Raw genomic sequence first — 13,161 nt, 5'->3', positions numbered from 1 at the left:
CAACTGGGGATTTCTGAATAATTACAGGAGTGCAGTAAATAGAAGAATATGGCTATTATGGGATAGTAGACTATATACAGTTGATAAGGAAGAGGAGTCAATTACTACATTGTCAAGTTAATAGAATAACATCAAATAAGACATGTTATAACAGTAATCTATGGGTATAACACATGTGAGGAAAGGAAAAGGTTGTGGGAAACATTTAAAACTCTGGCTCAAGGAATAAATATGCCATGGCTAGTTGTTGGAGATTTCAATGCAGTGTTATATCCACAAGACAGACTAAATGGGAATCCAGTTCAATATGGGGAGATCAGAGATTTCAATAATTGCATTCATGGCCTACTACTCAATGAAGTGAGATGGACAGGGGACTACTATACCTGGAATAATAAACAGCAAAGTAAGGAAAGAATCTGCAGCAGACTGGAGAGGGCTTTTGGTAATCATGAATGGATGATGGATTGGGGTCATATAGTGATGGAATATGATGTTCCATTAATTTCATATCATAATCCAATGGTGTTTGAGCTATAGACAAATCAGAGAGACATCAAAATTCCATTCAAATTCTTCAACACTTGGGCTGATCATGACAAATTTCAAGATATAGTGAAGCAAATATGGCAGCAAAAGTTTTCAAATTGGAAGATGAAAGATGTATGGATGAAGCTGAAGGCACTAAAACCATTGTTCAAGCAATTGAATAATGAGGAGTTTAGAAACATAACACAGAGGATAGACAAAGCAAGAACTGAGTTAGTGATGATCCAGAAGCAGCTGACATCAAAATGCACAGATGACTTGGTGGAACAGGAAAAGAACACAATGCCGATCCTGGAAAAGTGGACTATGATAGAGGAGAACATCATGAAATAGAAGTCAAGAGCCAGATGGATCCAACTAGGGGATACAGACACAAAATATTTCTCTGCAGTGGTCAAGGAGAGAAGTCAGAGGAAAACTATTAAGGAAATCACATCACTAGAAGGTGAGATCCTTACAGAACCAAGGGAAATTCAAGAGGACATTGTAAAATTCTATAAATCCTTAATGGGATTTTCTGCAAAAGAACTGCCAGCTATTACCAAGTTGAATATGAAGGGAGGACCAACACTGACTCATCAGCAAAAACTAGACCTGATAGCTCCAGTTACTGAAGAGGAAATCCAACAAGGCCTTGAGTCCATTGGTGAAGATAAAGCTCCTGGGATAGATGGCTATAATGCTACCTTCTTCAAGAAAGCATGGGGAATCATTAAGGAAGAGGTATGTGCAGCAGTAATAGAGTTTTTTAGAACAGGGAAGATGTATAATGCCATCAACTGTACAGCTATTAGATTGTTGCCAAAGAATGACAAGCCCAGAACAGTAAAGGAATATAGACCAATAGCTTGTTGCACTATTATGTATAAGTTGATTTCGAAGGTTATAGCAGCAAGGATTCAAACAGTCATTGCTTTTATAATAAGTGAATCACAGGCAGGTTTCATACTAGGGAGGAAGATTGGAGACAACATTATTTTAGCTCATGAGCTTGTGAAAGCTTATACCAGAAAACATATCTCACCAAGGTGCATGATCAAAATAGACCTCCAAAAAGCTTATGATTCAGTGGAGTGGATATATCTTGAACAAGTCTTAGTGGAGTTGGGATTCCCTAATCAATTCATCAATTGGATCCTAGAATGTATGAAAACAGTAAGCCATACTATTCTGATAAATGGAGAGCCTTCAATACCTTTCAATGCTGCTAAAGGTCTTAGACAGGGAGATTCTATGTCTCCACTCTTATTTGCTATAGCAATGGAGTACCTGAGTAGGAGTTTAAAGGAACTAACAAAGAAAGCAGAATTTCATTACCATCCCAGATGTTCAAAGCTAGCAATCACACACTTATGCTTTGCTGATGATCTATTACTATTTTCTAGAGGGGACTTATCATCAGTGGTCACTATCCAACAATGTTTCAATCAGTTCTCAGCAGCTTCAGGACTCAAAACAAACCTGGCTAAGAGTTCAATCTATTTTGGTGGTGTGAGTAGAGAAGATAGAGAAAAAATGTTGCAGGAATTGGGATTGATTGAAAGTGAACTACCTTTTAAATATCTAGGGGTCCCATTATCTACTAAGAAGTTATCTCTAGTCCAATGGAAACCACTTATTGAAAAGATAGTGGCAAAGATTTCAGCATGGACTGCAAATAAGTTATCCTATGGAGGAAGAGTTCAATTGGTGCAGACTGTTCTATTTGGAGTCCAAGCATATTGGGCTCAACTCTTTGTTCTGCCCACCAAAGTTCTGAAAACAATTGATGCCTACTGTCGTAGTTATATATGGTCTGGTTGCAATACCATCACCAAAAAAGCTCTAGTATCATGGGAAAGAGTATGTGCTCCAAAGAGTATTGGTGGTCTGGGATTGGCAAATCTGCAGAAATGGAATAAAGCTGCTATAGCAAAGAATTTTTGGGATCTTGCTCAGAAAAAAGACAAACTGTGGATAAAATGGATCCATGCATACTACATTAAAGGCCAAGCAATAGAAACAATGGCAATCCCACAACAAGCATGCTGGATGACACCATGGAAACTAGGACAATCTTTGAAGGAATACACTGGAGATTCAAGAAAGAAAGAAGCATCACAAAACAGATATATGTCCAGCTGATAGGAGAGGAAACAAGAGTACCATGGAAAGACTTGATGTTTAACAATGCAGCTCGACCTAAAGCAAAGTTCACACTATGGTTACAACTACAAGGCAGATTACTAACCACTGATAGGTTAGTAAAATGGGGTATGGCAATTGATACACAATGTGTCATGTGTAGAAATGCAGCAGAAACACACGAGCATCTATTCTGGGAATGCACTCTTACTAAAGACATATGGCACATAGTGAACCAGTGGGCTCAAGGCAAGCCAATGAATGCAAGTGACTGGCAGCAACATCAACAAGAGATAACTAGAAGAGCTAAAGGAAAGACTCGAACTGCACAGATATTCAAGATGATATATACAGAATATGTTCATAGCATATGGATAGAGAGAAATATGAGAATCTTTGAGATAATGTATAGAAATAGTGAATCAATAGCGAGAGACATTGCTTGTATTTGTGGTATTAGAGCAGCAGCAAAAACTAGAGAAATAGTCAATACTTTTAGAATTTAGTAGCTACAGAGAATGATCAGAAAGGTTGGCTAACTGTGGTAGTTTAGCTACTGATTTGTAAAGCTCCTTTTGGTGATAAATAAAAATATTTAGTTACCAAAAAAAAACCTTTTTAAATAATGCAATTTGTAATTAAGGATAAAATATTGAAACCACATGGATAACAATAAGGTAATGGAATTAATAGAGAAATTCATTGACCTTGATAGAATACTTTCAATGTTCCTTGTTCAAGAAGTAAGATTGAGTATTCATTAATTAATTATCTGATCATTTTTTCTTTTTGCTTTTTGGGTTACTCTGTTCATTGGCCCAACTTTTGGCCTTAAATAAAATTAGATATTCAAAAATCATATAGATTATAGAAGTAGTAACTTGAAAAATTATCTTGAAAAATCTGGTAAGATAATTCATTAAAAATATTTAATCGAAGATTTGTTTTTAATTAGATACCCATATAGTTTAAGAATAAAATAGTAAATGTCATCGACTATGCCACGAACGGTGGATCTTGCTAGTTTGTCACATGCACTAAAAAATTAGCCATGCATGTATAGCATTATCAGCATCTTAATGTCAACTCACCGATCTTATTTCACTTTAAATAATTGTAACTTGTGCGACTTAGGGCATGACCTGTAATTTAGCTTATCTTGACACAAACAAATTTGGAGCGGGTTGGACTTTGAAGTATTAATCATGTTTTATTGACCTAACTCTGATTTGACTCGTCCAAATATTACCTTACCTATTCATTTGACAACCTTGGCTGTGAAGGTGCCAAGCGAAAGATCAGTATTATAATGTTTTATTGCATGCACTTGTAATCAACTATGCCATGAAATTGAAAATAAATTACAATAAAAATCTTTATTATATTGAAAATTAGTAGTTTTCTTATGTCGACTAAAGTGTGCACGAAAAAAAAAATTGAGCTAGACATGGGATTAAGAGCTTAGTCGTAATTTAAGCTAGTCATATCATTCTTCTTATACCAACATGGAAAGCATTAGAATGAAAGAACATAGTCCAACTTGACAATGATCAATATTAACACTTGATCAATCTCAAATGTTAGTTTTTATTGTGAAAAAATGTCAAATAACTAAAAGAACACTTGTATTGGCCATATGCATAATGAAGAAACTATATTTTAATACAAGTGATAAATCTGCAATAATTATCATCAGGGAGTGTGATAAGATTGATTAAGATTCATCTACCCTTAATCAGACTAGATTCAAGCCCTATGAATAACCAACTTCTTGATAGGAAGTGTGTTACCCTCTTAGTGAGTCTATTCAAAGTGACTCGAATTAATCGGAGCAATAAGATACCAAATGCCTAATGCAATAAAGGTCAGTTCGGTGTACAAAATATCTTGTAAGAACCGTGCCCAGAGGCGGAGCTAGCCTATAAGGTGTGGGTTCGGTCGAATCCGATCACTTTTACTTAAACACTGTATTTTGTACTAGGAAATTTTATTTAATATGTATAAATATTTAATTGCGAAGCCAGTAACTAAGATGAGTTATGGGTCGTGTGGCAAATTCAGAGCCCGTAAACTTCAAATTCTGGCTCTGGCTCTTACGAGTGACCGTACCCTAAGGGGTATAATGTAGACAGCCAATCTTGACGCAAACATCAATGACTGGTTCAATGGCTCAAACTCGTGACCTATAAAAAAAAAAGAAATTGCTGCAATATGGTTAGGGGTAAAAATGCAAAATTGTACTACTCCCTCCGTTTCAATATATGTGAACCCATTTGACTGGGCACGAAGTTTAAGAAAAGAGAGAAGACTTTTAAACTTGTGGTGTAAAATGAAGCACATATATTTTGTGTGGCTATAAATCATTGCATAAAGGTAAATTGTTTCCAAATAGGGAAACAGAACATTCTTTTTGGCACGGACTAACAAGTAAATAGGTTCACATAAATTGAAACGGAGTGAGTATAAAGTACTTAACAAAAAGCCAAGAAATTATTCAATGTCCATTTGGCCACCTAGTCAATGTAGTATTTTTCGCGGGCTGTTATCAAATACAAAATGAAACTACAAAAGCTCCCGCCAATTTTGAAATGCTCTATATTTATGCAACTTTCTAATAAAATTTTCGCGGGCTCGTTTTTTCATTTGCAGCAGGGATTAGGGTTTCGTTCGAAGCATTGAGTAAAGCATTTTCAGCAATCTAGGGTTTCGGATTTGGTGTATTAGATAATCCGGCACCGTTTCTCAGCCCTTTCCAGTTCGAGATCGCTTATGAGTGTCTCGCTGCCCTTAAAGATGGTAAATATTTTCTTCTGTCATTATTTGATTTCCATTTTGATGTTAAAATTGTTGTGTTTTCGGGTAAATTTAAGCAAAAGTTTATACATGTGGTTTAACCATAGTAATATAGTCAATATTTGCCTTTATATGTTTATATTATGTTGTTTTTGATTTAATTTAACAAGGGTGATTTAGACACACACACACACACATATATATATATATATATATATATATATATATATATATATATATATATATATATATATATATATATATATATGGATTTTGCTAACATACTACGTGAAGGTAGTATGTTAGCACCCTACCCATTTTTTATTTTACATAAATGTACCTACCACCTCAATAAGTGCTTAGCCTTTTTAGTCTTTTCACCCAAATTCTCCCAATTCACTTAATGCCCTAAAAATTATATTTTCAAGACCCTCCCGCTAAATCGCGCCATTTACTGTACATAACTGGCGGAAAAAAAGGGACCAAGCAACCATTGCTCTTCTATGAAATTCCAAGGTTATTTCTTAAGTTTTCTCTTCTTCCAACATTTACTAGTGCATAATGGAGGTAAGCATATAGTATTTTACTATTTTTTCATTTGTTGATCAAATTTTGGGGTTAAAAGCATTTTTTACTTTTGAAATAGAGGTGTCCAACGATTAAAGATTTTTTAGTTTGTATTTGCTTTGTGCCTTTCAATTTGTTTCTTGCTTTTTGATTTATAACACAAATTTACAGTTTCAGTGAACTGATTCTATAGTTGGATTAATTAGTGTTTTGACAAAATTATTTCTTTTGACGGAATTAAAAAATACAGGTTTTTAACATTAGCAGTGATTCGACAATAGGAGTTTCAAGAAGCCATTGTCCATGTGGTGATATTGGGTGCTTTATTAATGGAGATACAGTTGTAGGAACTACTACAACTTCAAATGAGGAACTTAGAAAAGAGAATGTTATTCATATTAGCGATGGTGATTTGCAAATAGGAAAAGTGTTTGATAGTGATGATGAAGCTTACAATTACTATATGAATTTTGCTAAAAGTTTTGGTTTTTCAGTTAGACGTGATCGCCATTTAGGAAGTGTAGAACATCCTATGGGAATTTATAAAAAAGATTATGTTTGTCATCGAGCTGGTAGCCCTCGTCCTCAAAAGCTAGTTGAAAAAGAACGACAAAGAAATCGAAAATCTTCCAGATGTAACTGTAAAGCCAAGATGTCCATCGCCAAAGATATATTTGATGGCATCACTCGTTGGACAGTGGTGTATTTTGATAATGTTCACAATCATGAACTTTTGAGTGATAAATGTAGGCATGTGATTTTTGACCCTCCCCAAGATTTTTCATATTTTAGCATGTAAATATTTAATGTAGGCCTAATATAGCTATTTCAACTATTTTTGACTTCTTTACTTTATTTTATTATCAGAAATGAAAATTACAAAAAATATTTTAGTAAATTTGAAAAATGCAAAAAATAGTACCCTATTTTTATCTTTATATAATTTCTAAAATACAAAAATAGTTTCATGTTTAGTTTAATTAATTAGGATTAGTTTTGACATGGTGTAGTATTTCTATCTTATTTTAAAAGGCATTGTGTAGTCTAGAGGACCCTTCTAGACTCTTCTTTAGGCAGAAAATAAATAAAAAGACCCGAAGGACTTAACACAAAAAATCTAGGGACTAATTGGCAAAATACACAAAATATAACCCTAATCCCTACCCCTATATAATATTGCCTACACCTAAAATAAACAGACACCCTATACACACACAAAAAAAAAAAGGAGCAGCCGCAATTCTCCAGGCCAAGCAACCTGAACGACCCCTTCTGTTAAGATCTAAGAGGAACCCGTCGTTTTGCTTCTTCTTCTCCAGTGGAGAACCAACGAACGACCCTACCATCTCCCTCCATGGATTGAGCTTCAGCCAAGAAACAACTCCAGATTAGGAGCTACTGTCATGGAGCTGGTCCGGTTTGTTTTCTGATGTAGTTCGAGCTTTCCGGCAAGCGTTGAGGTCGTTGTTAGTTGTTGGTCTCCGGTTCTGTCCGTGGTCGCTGTTTGGGATATGTTTTGTTGAGGTCTCCGGTCTGCGAGTTTGGGGTGGAATGTCGTAGCGTGGTTTCTGTTTCCAAAACTAAAATTCTTGTTTTCTCTGTACGCAACAAAGGTTAGAAATCTATCAATGAGGGATTCGTTCTTTTAATCTTCTAATATTTCTTACAATGCTTCTGTTTTTTTAGTTTTAGATCAATTTAAATTTTGTTACCTTTTTCTTCTTTAGTTTGTTTATGTTTGTTTAATCGGGATTAATTTTAGAAGTAACTAAAATGTAAAGTTTTTCCATCTGTATCTTTAGGCTAATATTATTTGACAAGTCCATGTTAGACTTATAACGTAAATGGGTCAATGTTTTAAAGGAAATTCATTTTTATCAATAACGTGTGTGTTAACATTCTATGCTTTATTTGATATATGTTGCTAGCTTTCCATTGTTCTGATATCTCGTTTCATGAAAGAACATTTAGTGTTAAGTTTAAAATTATTTAGTAATTTAATAAAAGCTGAAATGGAGTCTTAAAATAAATAAATCTCGATTGCATGGCCCTCGCTTTATTTGATTTTGATTTAATCCTTAGAATTCGAGGCGTGCCATTTAGCAAATTTCATGGCCCTCGCAAAGTGCAAACGCGTAGTTGCTTTAGGCACGTATTTTAATAATCTACTTTCTTAAACTCGCGTGCACATTTATGTGACCCAAATCCAAATCTCAACGAAGTCGAAATATGTCAAAAATCGCGGGTGCATTTATGTGACGCGGTTCGAGACATGTTTTCACGACGTTGCAATTCTCTTAAAATAATAATAATAAAAGCGGTTCAAAGTTAAAAAGACATAGGTCAAAACATGTACTAAAATCAGATATTTAGCCAAATACGACAGTTGAGCGACCGTGCTAGAACCACGGAACTCGGGAATGCCTAACACCTTCTCCCGGGTTAACAGAATTCCTTACTCGGATTTCTGATCGCGGACTGTTAAACAGAGTCAGTATTTTCCTCGATCGGGATTCAACCGGTGACTTGGGACACCATAAATCTCCCAAGTGGCGACTCTGAATTCTCTTAATAATAAATCCCGTTTCGATTGTCACTTCAAGTTGGAAATAACTCCCTTCTTATACCCCTTCCCCGGGGTGTAGTAGTAAAAAGGAGGTGTGACAGCTTTGGCGACTCTGCTGGGAAACAGAACCCAGAACTTTTGGTTCAGGGTTCAGAATTCGAGCTTAGATAAATTGTTATACTTGGCTTTATCTGATTTTGTTACATGTTTGGGTCTAATGTGCTAAATGTTGCTTTTACCGCTTTGATATTCTGTGAACTGTATATAAATTGCTCCGAAACCTTTCCTCTCTCTGAGTCTTCTAAATCATGGAGAAGGGTGCACTTCGTGTAGCTTCTCTTCTGTTTAGAGTCTTTTCCCATTTAGAACAAGGTTTGGATAAGTTGCTAAGCCGGCGGAGCTTCTGTATCCCCGGTACGCTGCCTCCCCTTCGGCCCGAGTTGTCCGCTTGGGTAAGCCAGGTATAGACCAATAAACCTAGGGTTTAAACCTAGAAGAACAAAACCTCATGTCGGATCCCTAGTAGGAACGCTTGTTTGCATCATGTGCACTTGACTTAGGGGACTCAACACAGGGGTTGGGTCCGTCTAGGACAGGTATACCCATAAGAAAAGACCGTCTTGATGCATCCTACGTGCTACATGTTGCATTTATTCAAGGGCAAAAGGGTCATTTGACGGACCAATGATAGCTGAGGGCAAATGAAAAAATGAAAAAAAAAGAAAAACAATGAAAGAAAAAAGAAAGAAAAAAAAGAGAAAAAGAAAAAGAGAAAAAAAGACAGGGTGAGGTGTGAAAATAAAGCAAGTAGGGCCCAGTTTTATTTTGTTACTTTTTTTTTATTAAGAAAAAGACCAAAAAAGAAAAAAACATGAAAAATTCAAAAAGATTTTGCACTTTTATCATTTTTCAAAAATCAAAAAAAAAATTAAAAGGAAAAAGAGAATCCAAAAAAGATTTTGCATGTTTCATCATTTTTCAAGGAAAAGCAAAAAATATGTTTTCTCTAAATTAGTTGTTTTTTTTAATTCTCAACAGTATCTAATCCGCCCGAACTACGTATACCTGATTCTCGTCTTTCGGGGCGTGATACGTAGGCAACCCACATAAGGTCCGGTCTTCCTAGTAAACTTAGGTTCTTGGCTTTGCGGGGTCTTAGCCAAATTTTTTACTTCTAGCCATCTTTTGGCCAAAATAAACCATTTTGCAAAAATAGCCTAAACCATGTCTTACATGTGTCTAGTAGGGAATGTTATTGTCTCACATAGTGTTCGTTTAAGATTTCTCATACAGGTGTGGATTTACTTACCGGAGTTTGAGCAAGACAGATACCCCAGGACCGCTGCATTCAGGAGTTGCTTAAGGGGATTTAATTTTATTTTTATTTTTAGTTATTTTTGAGTATGTTTTTTTTGTGTCGTCTTTTACTTTCTAGTTTTGTACAGTAATGTCAAGTTTTTTTTGTTATTGTACTTTTTATTTTGTATTTGAAAAGGCGTGGTGTAACTCAAAAATCCAAAAAAAATGTTGCATTTTATATTTCCGGTATAAGTTTTCTTTAGAATACTAATTCTAGAAATGAAAAATTGAGGTTGTTTTTCCTTTAGGAAATTAATATCTAGGACTTAAAATAAAAATTATTTTTATATTTACTTTAGTATATTAAGACTAAAAATTCAAAAAAAAGAGAATTTTCTTTTAGAACCTTGTTAAAAGTTTTCTTTATGGTGTTAATCTCAAAAATTCAAAAAAAGATTTTCTTTTGAGGCTTTTCTTTGGGAAATTAGTGAAAAAATGAAAAAAGGAGTTTCTTTATTTTCATTAAGCCTTTAGGATATTGTACATAGAGAAAATATACTTTATTTTTGTTTATTATTAGAATTTCTTCTTTAGGCAATCAAAATTGAAATTCAAAAATATTTTGTTTTATCTTTTTCATTGCTTGTTTTGAAATATTGCGTCAGGATATCAAATGAAAATTCAAAATATGTTTCTATGGTTTATTCTTTAGAAAAAAGAAAAAGACTCAAAAAATATTTTTTCTCTTCTAGGACTTTTCCTTAATAGATTATTTGTTTCGAAAGAAAAGAAAAGAAAAAAAAAACACGCCCGTTAAGCTTGAGTTTAAAATAGGTCATAGAACATTAATTCTAGAAAAATTCAAAAAAAATGATTTGCTTCTTTCATTTCTCTTTTCTCATCAGAGTAGTCATTAAGGTAAAAAAAAAGAGAGAGAGAATGTTGGTTGGTTTACTTTATTCCCGATCTTCCAGAACTACGCAAAGATCTGATTCATGCGGGGTCATGATACGTAGGCAACCTACATAGGGTTCGATCGAATCATTTTTTTTATTTATTAAAAGAAAAAAAAGAGGAAAAATGGGAAAAAGAGAAAAGGAAAGGAAAAAGAGGCAGAATTGTGGGATGTGAGAAATGAGAAGGAAGAAAAAGAGTGATAATTAGAAAGAAAAAGAAAGAAAATGAGCAAGCTAAGAAGTGTGAGGGAAGAAAAAGAGAGGTTGACATAAACAATTGGGATGATGCCAACTGACCTTTGTACCCTCGAAGTCATTTTTAGAACCGATAACTGTGGCTAGGTGCATTGCACGTAAAGTGAAATTATCTTATGTTAAATGCCCTAACGCTAACGTGATGGTTTCATTTTGTCATATCATTTAAGAAAGGTGGTTGGTTTTGTGGTTTTTAAAGTACTCTTCCATACAACACAAAGGCAAAAGGCNGTTTGGACTTCATTTCAGAAAAAAAAAGGAATCAAAAAATATTTTTCTCTTGTAGGATTTTTCCTTAATAATTTCTCATAGTGTATTTTTTTTTTCAAAAAAAAGAAAGGAAAAAATATATGTTCGCTAAGCTTGAGTTTAGAATAGGTTATAGAACATTAAGTCTAGAAAATTCAAAAAAAAGGGTTTTGCATCTTTTATTTCTCTTTTCTCATTAGAGTATCATTAAGGTAAAAAAGAAAAAAAAGAGAACGATAGTTTGTTTGCTTTATTCTCGATCTTCCAGAACTACGCAAAGATCTGATTCATAGGGTTCGATCGAATCATTTTTTTTATTTATTAAAAAAAAAAAAGAAAAGGAAAATTGAAAGAAAAAGAGAAAAAAAAAAAGAAGAAAAAAGGGGTGAAATCATGGGATGTGAGAAATGAGAGGAAAGAAAAGAGTGATAATAATAAGGGAAAAGAGGAAGGAATATGATCAAGAAAGTGCTAGAAAAGCAAAGAAAAGAGAGGATTGAAATGAACAAATTGGGATGATGCCAACTGACCTTCGTACCCTCGAAGTCATTTTAGAACCGATAACTGTGGCTAGGTGCATTGCATTAAATGTGATATTTTTAGCTGTTAAATGCCCTAACGCTAACGTGATGGCTTAATTTTGTTATACTCATATCAGAAGGGTGGTTGGTTTGTGGTTTTTAAAGTGGTAACTCTTCTCTACAACATAAAGTCAAAAGGCAATGGCAGACAACAACAGAACTGAGTTGGTTGATACGGGTGCCCAAAAGCAATTTTTCAGACCCATATGCGAGCTTTGATCCTGCTGTTCGATGCATGTACCACTCTAAAGTCCGGGGGCATAGCATTGAAGATTGTCGCTCTTTGAAAAGGGAAATAGAAAAATGATTCAAGAAGGGGTAGTTGTGGTCAATGACAGTAACAGGGAGCATGCATATCCTCTTGGGAACTTGTTGATTAAAGTTGATAATGGTCTTGGCAGTATTGATGCGAAACTCAGTGGCTAAGATGCCGTGCTTGGTAATTGGGAAGAAGCTCCATTTCCAATATGATTTCACTGTTGATGGATGTCAAAGACTCGAACATGTCATCTGGGCATTCGGAGACTCTATTCGTGCTTATGAAGTTTTTGGAGATGTGGTCGTCTTTGACACTACTTATCGATTGAATCGTTATGAAATGCCATTAGGAGTTTGGATTGGTGTGGACAATCATGGCAATTCTATTTTTGATTGATTCAAAAATATAAATAACCTAAGGAAAAATAATTGATTTACAATCTAGTGAAATACGCCACCAACCTTCACCCTTCTTACGCTTTCCGTCATCCATAGGGAGCTAATAAAATTATACGAACTCTACCAAACAAGACCAACATCGTCGCAAAATAAATTGTGGATGTGAAAAATAAAATCCTATAATTTAAGGACGAAGGCAAGAAGAAGAAAACAAAACAGATCTGCGTGCTGAAGCAGATCTTGAAAATATATTTTTAGGGCATTATTTGAAGTGGTACAGAACTAGAAGATTACCTCAAAAAGTGGTAACACAAATTCACACAACTCCAAAACTAGTAATAGTTCTTAGTCTTAGGAAGAAAAAGAAAAAAACCAGAAGAGAGAGAAGAGAAGGGGCGTGGATGAAGGACGAACTAGATGGGGAAAGAACATGACTTGGCTTTAGTGTTTTATCTGGAATGACAAAATACTCTTTTTATTTGTGAGTTGCCATTGCATCATTAAGGGTATTTATGTAAAATAAAAAATGGGTAGGGTGCTAACATACTACCTTCATGTAGTATGT

This window comes from Nicotiana attenuata, unplaced genomic scaffold (assembly GCF_001879085.1).
Source record: "Nicotiana attenuata strain UT unplaced genomic scaffold, NIATTr2, whole genome shotgun sequence".
NCBI classification, from domain to species: Eukaryota; Viridiplantae; Streptophyta; class Magnoliopsida; order Solanales; family Solanaceae; genus Nicotiana; species Nicotiana attenuata.
Note: the sequence above shows the minus strand (reverse complement) of the source record.